This window comes from Hyperolius riggenbachi, chromosome 4 (genome assembly GCF_040937935.1).
Source record: "Hyperolius riggenbachi isolate aHypRig1 chromosome 4, aHypRig1.pri, whole genome shotgun sequence".
NCBI classification, from domain to species: Eukaryota; Metazoa; Chordata; class Amphibia; order Anura; family Hyperoliidae; genus Hyperolius; species Hyperolius riggenbachi.
Window position 1 is genome coordinate 142,186,993 of NC_090649.1, and position 7,597 is coordinate 142,194,589.

Below are 7,597 nucleotides of genomic sequence, written 5' to 3' on the forward strand. Positions count from 1 at the left end.
AATAATTTTTTAGAGCAAAGAAGAAATGCTGAGTTTCATTCTGCTTTAAGACACAACTCACCTGGGCCCTATACCCATTGATACCAACTTTTTTTTTTCAGCTTGAATGAAATAAATGAAATATGTCAACAAATAAAGTTACATTTTCAAAAGGATAAGATAGTGGTTAGGCATCAAAGTGTGTTTAAAATCTTGTACACACAATAGATTAAAGTTATCTGCCAATAATCTGGAGTGCGTACAGCAGCCCTTGATGGCCACCCAACCAGTGATCCGCCAACGTGGGTCACCTCAGCCATACAACGGTCAGTAGCTTTGTTATCCCTGCTCACCCTGCCCACCACATTACCTGCACTGCTCCATCAGCCCTCCGACTCCATAGCCATGTGTTCTGTTGCAATGCAGGGGGCATTGAAACCGGACATGTTGCTAGCCTGGCCTAGCCATGTCGCCTGAGTTGGGCCACATCCATATATCATGGGGCCTTAAGCCATATGGTAATTGAACGATTAATGTTAACCTCATGCTGACCGCTCCATGCCAAGTAGCGTGAACGCCGCGGCTCCTCCTGGACCGCTCAACGGCACTTGGCGTGAAGTCCTGGGGGCGTGTTTTGCAGTAGATCACGCACCAATGCACACACATCTCCGCTTGACTGACGGAGCAGTCTCCCTGCTAGACGGCGAAACTGCTGTCTATTTACAATGTACAGCGCTGCGATCTAAGGCAGCGCTGTACTAGGGACAGCCGTGTCACTCGGCTGTCCCCCTGGGAGGCTCAGGAGCAATCGGCTGTCATAGACTGATGCCTATGACAGCTGATTGCTGTCATTGGCTGGTGGAGGGAGGCATGTTTGTACTGTATTTACACTTGCAACATGCAGTCAAAGTTGGAGGACAAGCGATAGGAAAGCGAAGTGAAGAGAGCATCATTGGGAAAAAGCAGCTTCTTGTGCTGTGTAAGAAGTCTGACAGTAAGTGAGGAGGGGGAAGGCAGGAGTAGCAGTGTTTCATTTGACTTGCACAGCAGAAGGGAGGGGGGAGCACAGCTGTCCTGACTAAGGAGGAATGGAGTAGCTGAGGGTGAGCAGTTTGTTAGTCACAGACTCGTCAGCCAGCCAGTGTGCTATTGTGTTGAGCTGCAGCATGTCATGTGAGAACATTAAATGAAGCAGAGTAAATTTTCGGGTGCAGTGCGATCATTCCAAATCGTGGGTGGGGGGGGCACATCCTCACAAGTTTGCCTCAGGCAGCAAAAAGTCTAAAACTGGCCCTGAGGGCAAGATGTTAAGAGACACAAACTCCTGCTATAGTTCTGCGCTACACCTGAGGATGATGCTTTCAACAAACCACAAAAGGTCTACAATATTGTGCATATAGTGTTTATTGCTGCAAGAAAAATATCTATAACGAGCAGGGCCGGATTTATAATAGGGCACTGTAGGCATGGGCCTACAGGCGCCTGATGATGGAAAGGCGGCTCACTACCCTCACCGAGCGCATCCCTCCCTCTTTCCCTATGCAGAGTCCTGATGAGAGTGTAACTGAGAAGTTACACACCCTGCTCTCAGCATTCCACTGAGGAGATCTTCCTTCAGTCAGGGACACCTCTAGCTACCTAATACTTTGGGGCGCCTCTAGCTACCTAACACTTGGGGGCACCTCTAGCTAGCTAATACTTGGGGCACCTCTGGCTACCTAATACTTGAGGGCACCTCTAGCCAGTGGCGTACCTAGGGCATTTGACCCCCCCCCCCCCTAAAAAAATTGGCGTGGCCACAACCTGCGGCATGCTAAGCGCGTCGTGGTGAAAAATGGGCATGGCCATGACCGTGCAGGCGGAGCAAACTGTAATTTAAAGAGAACCCGGGATGAGAGTGATATGGAGGCTGCCATATTTATTTCCTTTTAAACAATAGGGAGCCCTGCTGATCTATTTGGCTGCAGTAGTGAAATGAATTACACCAGAAACAAGCATGCAGCTAATCTTATTGTCAGAAACCCCTGACCTGCTGCATGCTTGTTCAGGGTCTATGGTTGAAAGAATTAGAGGCAGAGGACCAGCACGGCAGCCAGGCAACTGGTATTGCTTAAAAGGAGATAAATATGGCAGCCTCAATATTATTCTCACCTCAGGTTCCCTTTAAAAGTGCAACGTAAAGACAGTGGGCCCAAGTTTTGGTGAGCCTTTCCCCAGAAAATTCACATAATTGTGCAGGTTTTCTCAAGAAAATACACGTAATGTGAGCAGATTTGCCCAAAAAATACATGCAATCGTGTCGGCAGATTTGCCCAGAAAATACATGCAATCATGTCGGCAGATTTGACCAGAAAATACATGCAATCATGTAGCAAACCTGGCCAGAAAATACATGCAATCATGTGGAAGATTTGACCAGAAAATACATGCAATCATGTGGCAGACCTGGCCAGAAAACACTTCAATCATGTAGCAGACCTGGCCAGAAAATACATGCAATCATGTTGGCAGATTTGACCAGAAAATACATGCAATCATGTAGCAGACCTGGCCAGAAAATACATGCAATCAAGTTGGCAGATTTGACCAGAAAATACATGCAATAATGTAGCAGACCTGGCCAGAAAATACATGCAATGATGTTGGCAGATTTAACCTGAAAATACATGCAATCATGTGGAAGATTTGACCAGAAAATACATGCAATTATGTGGCAGACTTGACCAGAAAATACATGCAATTATGTGGCAGACTTGACCAGAAAATACATGCAATTATGTGGCAGACCTGACTGGAAAATACATGCAATCATGTGGAAGATTTGACCAGAAAATACATAATGTGGCCGACCTGGCCAGAAAACACTTCAATCATGTAGCAGACCTGGCCAGAACAGTCGATACACCTGCTAATATAAATAAAAAAAAAAAACATTTACTCACCTGAAGCCGCAGCAGACCTCCTGTCCCGGCCTCCGTCTGGCGCGCAGCTCCCACGATCCTCTGCAGCCAGCCAGCAACTGAAACTCCCGCGCTAAGGGAGGGCTATGGGAAAATGGTGCCCGAAGCCCTGCACTGCAGACTCAAAGTCTCCAGGGCAGGGCTTCAGACGCCATTTTACTGTAGCCCTGCTTTGCTGCTGCCAGAGCTGTGGGCTGCTGCTGTCTATTAGACCCCAAAAGTCAGTTCACGCTGGGGGGTGCTTTAGGGGTGCTTGGAGAATTTTAGGGGGTGCTTCAGCCACTGCCCCAGTATAGCTAGTATAGTTGCCCCCAATATAGCTAGTATAGCTGCCTTCAGTGTAGGTAATATAGTTGCCCCAGTATAGCTAGTACACTTGCCCCCAATATAGCTAGTATAGTTGCCCTCAGTGTAGGTAATATAGTTGCCCCAGTATAGCTAGTACAGTTGCCCCCAGTGTAGCTTGTACAGTTTCCCCCAGTATAGCTGCCCCCAGTGAAGCTAGTATAGTTGCCCCCAGTGAAACTAGTTGCCCCCAATGAAGTTAGTATAGTTGCCCCCAGTATAGCTAGTTTAGTTGCCCCCAGTATAGCTAGCATAGTTGCCCCCAGTATAGCTAGTATAGTTGCCCCCAGTATAGCTAGTATAGTTGCCCCAGTATAGATGCCCCAGGAGGGGGGAAGCAGCAGTAGAAGGAGGGGCAGTGGTGGGGAGGGAGGACATATCCCCCCCCCCCCACCTGGGACCCCTCCTTCTGCCTCTCTCCCCCTCCATAGATTACCGGCGGCAAGTGCAGGCTCGGCAGCGGGGAGACATGCGGAGAATTATTCACCACTTCCGCGTTCCAAGCGCTGGCAGCGTCATGTCGTCACAGATCTCCGCCTTCAATGCCGCCCACTGTGCTTCCGGCATTATAAAGAAATACAATTACCTCAAGCATTTTTAATCTCTTACTCAGGTTCAGAAGCCAGGAAAGCAAAGACTGTGAGCATGGCGCTGCACCCTTGACCAGTACCGACTCACATTGCTTTTAACATTGTGGGGTACTTGCAAGTTGCAAAAGAGGAGGATGTAAATTCCTTTCATTTGGGGCCAGAATGCTTTATTTATAGCCCTGAAATTGGCCTGCAAAGTTCCATGACCAGGTCATAGATTTTGCTGCCTGGTAGAGGCAGAGCTTTGCGCAGTAGCCTCTCCCTGCCCCTCTCAGTGAAAGAAGATTGAGAGGGGCGGGGAGAGGCGGAGATCGGTGGAGTTTGACTGGAGTAGAGGCAGAGCTAATGCGCAAAGCTCTGCCTCTAACAGTAAGCAGGATGATGGGGTCTGTACTGGGTCCAGTGCTCTTCAATTTATTTATTAATGACCTAGTAGATGCAGTAGTGAGCAATGTTGCTATTTTTGCAGATGATACAAAATTGTGCAGAATTATCAACTCTTAGGAAGATAGTGTCATATTGCAACAGGATCTGGATAGGATGGCTATATGGGCACATCAATGTTGACAAATGTAAAGTCATGCATTTTCGTCGTACCAATGGTCTAGCACCATACAAAATAAATGGGATACAGTTGGGGACATCAAACTTGGAGAAGGACTTAGGAGTACTCATCGACAACAAGTTAAATAATCGTACTCAATGCCAAGCCGCTGCAGCTAAAGCGAACAAAATTTTGGGATGCATTAAAAGGGAAATAAAAACTCGAGATGCTAGCATAATATTGCCCCTGTTTAACTCTCTAGTAAGGCCACATCTGGAATATGGAATTCAGTTCTGGGCACCACATTACAAAAAAGATATTGCAGTTTTAGAGCAGGTGCAGAGACGAGCTACTAAATTGATACGTGGGATGGAAGGTCTGGCTTACCAAGAAAGGTTAGATAAACTGGGCTTATTTAGTCTACAGAAAAGACGCCTTAGAGGAGATCCAATTAACATGTATAAATACATCAGAGGGCAATATAATAGCTTGGCGGATGAGCTTTTTGTCCCTAGGCCTTCTCAAAAAACTAGAGGACATGATCTGCGCATGGAGGAAAAGCGCTTTAGCCATTTATTTAGGAAAGGGTTCTTTACAGTAAGAGTGATTAAGATGTGGAATCTGGAATGCATTGCCACAGAAAGTCGTTATGGCAAACTCTATACCTGCATTTAAAGGGGGCTTAGATGCTTTCCTTGCGTTGAAAGACATCCATGGCTACAATTACTAGGTTATGCCTAATGATGTTGATCCAGGGATTTTATCTGATTGCCATCTGGAGTCGGGAAGGAATTTTTCCCTTTTGGGGCTAATTGGACCATGCCTTGTAGGGGTTTTTTCGCCTTCCTCTGGATCAACAGGGATATGTGAGCGAGCAGGCTGGAGTTGTACTTTGTACTGGTTGAACTCGATGGACGTATGTCTTTTTTCAACCAAAATAACTATGTAACTATGATGCGACCTGTGGAACTTTGCAGGGCAATATTAGGGCTATAAATAACTTGGTCTGCCACGGGGATGTGGTGATTCAGCTTAGAATTTAATGCTGAAGAAGGCTGAATAAGAAAATAAGGTAAAAAAACGAGACTTCAGTGTCTCTTTAAAGTACACCTTTAAATGCGGCATTAAACTTCCCCTGTGGGTATTCAACTCAGCAGGGGGAGACCTCTGGATCCTATAGAGGCTTCCCCCATCGGTCCTTACTGACTCATTCCACCGCTGGGACACTGGAAAAAGGTAACTATAAACAGTCTGCCCGTCGCTGGGTGCAGGAGCATCTTTCTCATCAGGTTTCGCTGGAAAAACGAGTCACCTGCACAGTAGAGCGGACCTGATCACGCTCGGCTAATTCCGCCAGAGCCCACTACTTCGCCTGCGCGCATGTTGACAATCTCTTTTCTGTAGATTTACGAGGTGCCCGGCGCTGAAAAGGCTGGATCAGACCCGGATTTACCTCACTGGAGCCTATAGGCACAGGTGTCCTGGCACCCTAGACTTCGCCCTCCTTGAACCTACAAACCTCCACCAAACTGCATCGCAAGTGTGCTGGCTGGTCCAGCTGTCACATCTCCCTTACTTCCCTTGCCTGTTATAGGTAGCTACAGGTGCCCCTTAACATTAGGTAGCCAGAGGTACCTTTGGTATTAAGTAGCTAGTGGTGCCATCGACTGAAGGGAGATCTGTTCAGTAGAATACCGAGAGCTGATTGAGTAATCCCTCATTTGCACTCTGCTCAGGACTCTACATAAGGAAGGAAAGAGGGAGGCACTAGGGGAGGGAAGTGAGCCACCTTTCCACGATCAGGCACCTGTAGGCACGTGCCTACAGTGCCTTACGGTAAATCTGGCCCTGGGCTGGATGGAGAGGGGGCGCCTCTTTAGGATCTTAGGTAAGTACCCCCTGGGGGCACTTTTTTCCCCTCTACAGATGTACTTTAACCTCTTGAGGACCATGGTGGTAAACCCCCCTAGTGACCAGCCTAATTTTACATTAATTGGCCACTGCAGCTTTAAGGCCAAGCTGCAGGGCCGTATACCTCTGCACACAAGTGATCTCCCCCCCCCTTTTCTCCCCACCAACAGAGCTCACTGTTGGTGAGGTCTGATCGCCCCCCCTGTGTTTATTTTTTTTTAAATAAATATTTGTTTTTGTTTTTTTTAAATATTTTTGGACATTTTCTGTTATTTTTGTTTTCTAAATCCCCTCCCTCCCCCCAGCCGGCCAATCACGGCGATCGGCTGTCATAGGCTTCTGCCTATGAGAGCCGATCGCTCTCTTGTCCCCCATGGGGACAGCCGTGTCACACGGCTGTCCCCAGTGCAGCGCTGCTGCTGATCGCAGCGCTGCACATGTAAATACACGGCGGTTTCGCCGTGTAACAGTCTCCCGAGCGGCAATCGCCGCTCGGAGACTGAAGGCGGAGCTCGGCTCCGCCCACCAAGCGGGAGATGCGCGCGCATCGTGCGCGCGATCTCCCGTAAACTGCTGCCCCAGGACTTTACGCCAATTGGCGTTAGCTGGTCCTGGGGCTGCCGCCGCGGCCACGCCTACTGGCGTGACGCGGGCGGCAAGCGGTTAAAGCAGGATTAGGCCTCTTGCATACTACATCTGATTCCGTTTTTTTTATACGATTGTGTTATTTGATTCCGAATAAAAAAATTACTGCATGCTGCTACGTTTTTTAATCAGAATCAAATATCGGATCGTATAAAAAAATCAGAATCGCATGTATATGTGTTCAAGAGGCCTGAAACTGTTTTTCAAATATTAAAAAAATATATTTTTACATTGATTAAAATATATATAAATCAAATGTGTTTCTTGTCCTTACAGATGTGGTAAGTAAATATGTATATAACATCTATAAAGAGAGGACACCCAAATAAAATTTTGCACATTTCATTTAGGATTCACAATTTTGTTGAAATAGTATGATGAAGAAGTTGATATGTATGTTTCTGTTTTTGTTTGTTTTAAATGTTTACTCATTTTTTCCTTTCTAATGCCCCTTTCACAATGGTGCGTTGTGCTACCCTGTTTTGCCGCTAGTGGCCTGCATGCCGCAACCAGAAGTCACGTAAATCTATGGCGACACAGCTTTTAAAAACTTGGGGGCGTTGTGGTATGCATGTGCGGATTTTTTTCAATACATTTCTGCTCACTTCTTGCTTGGCTTGTAG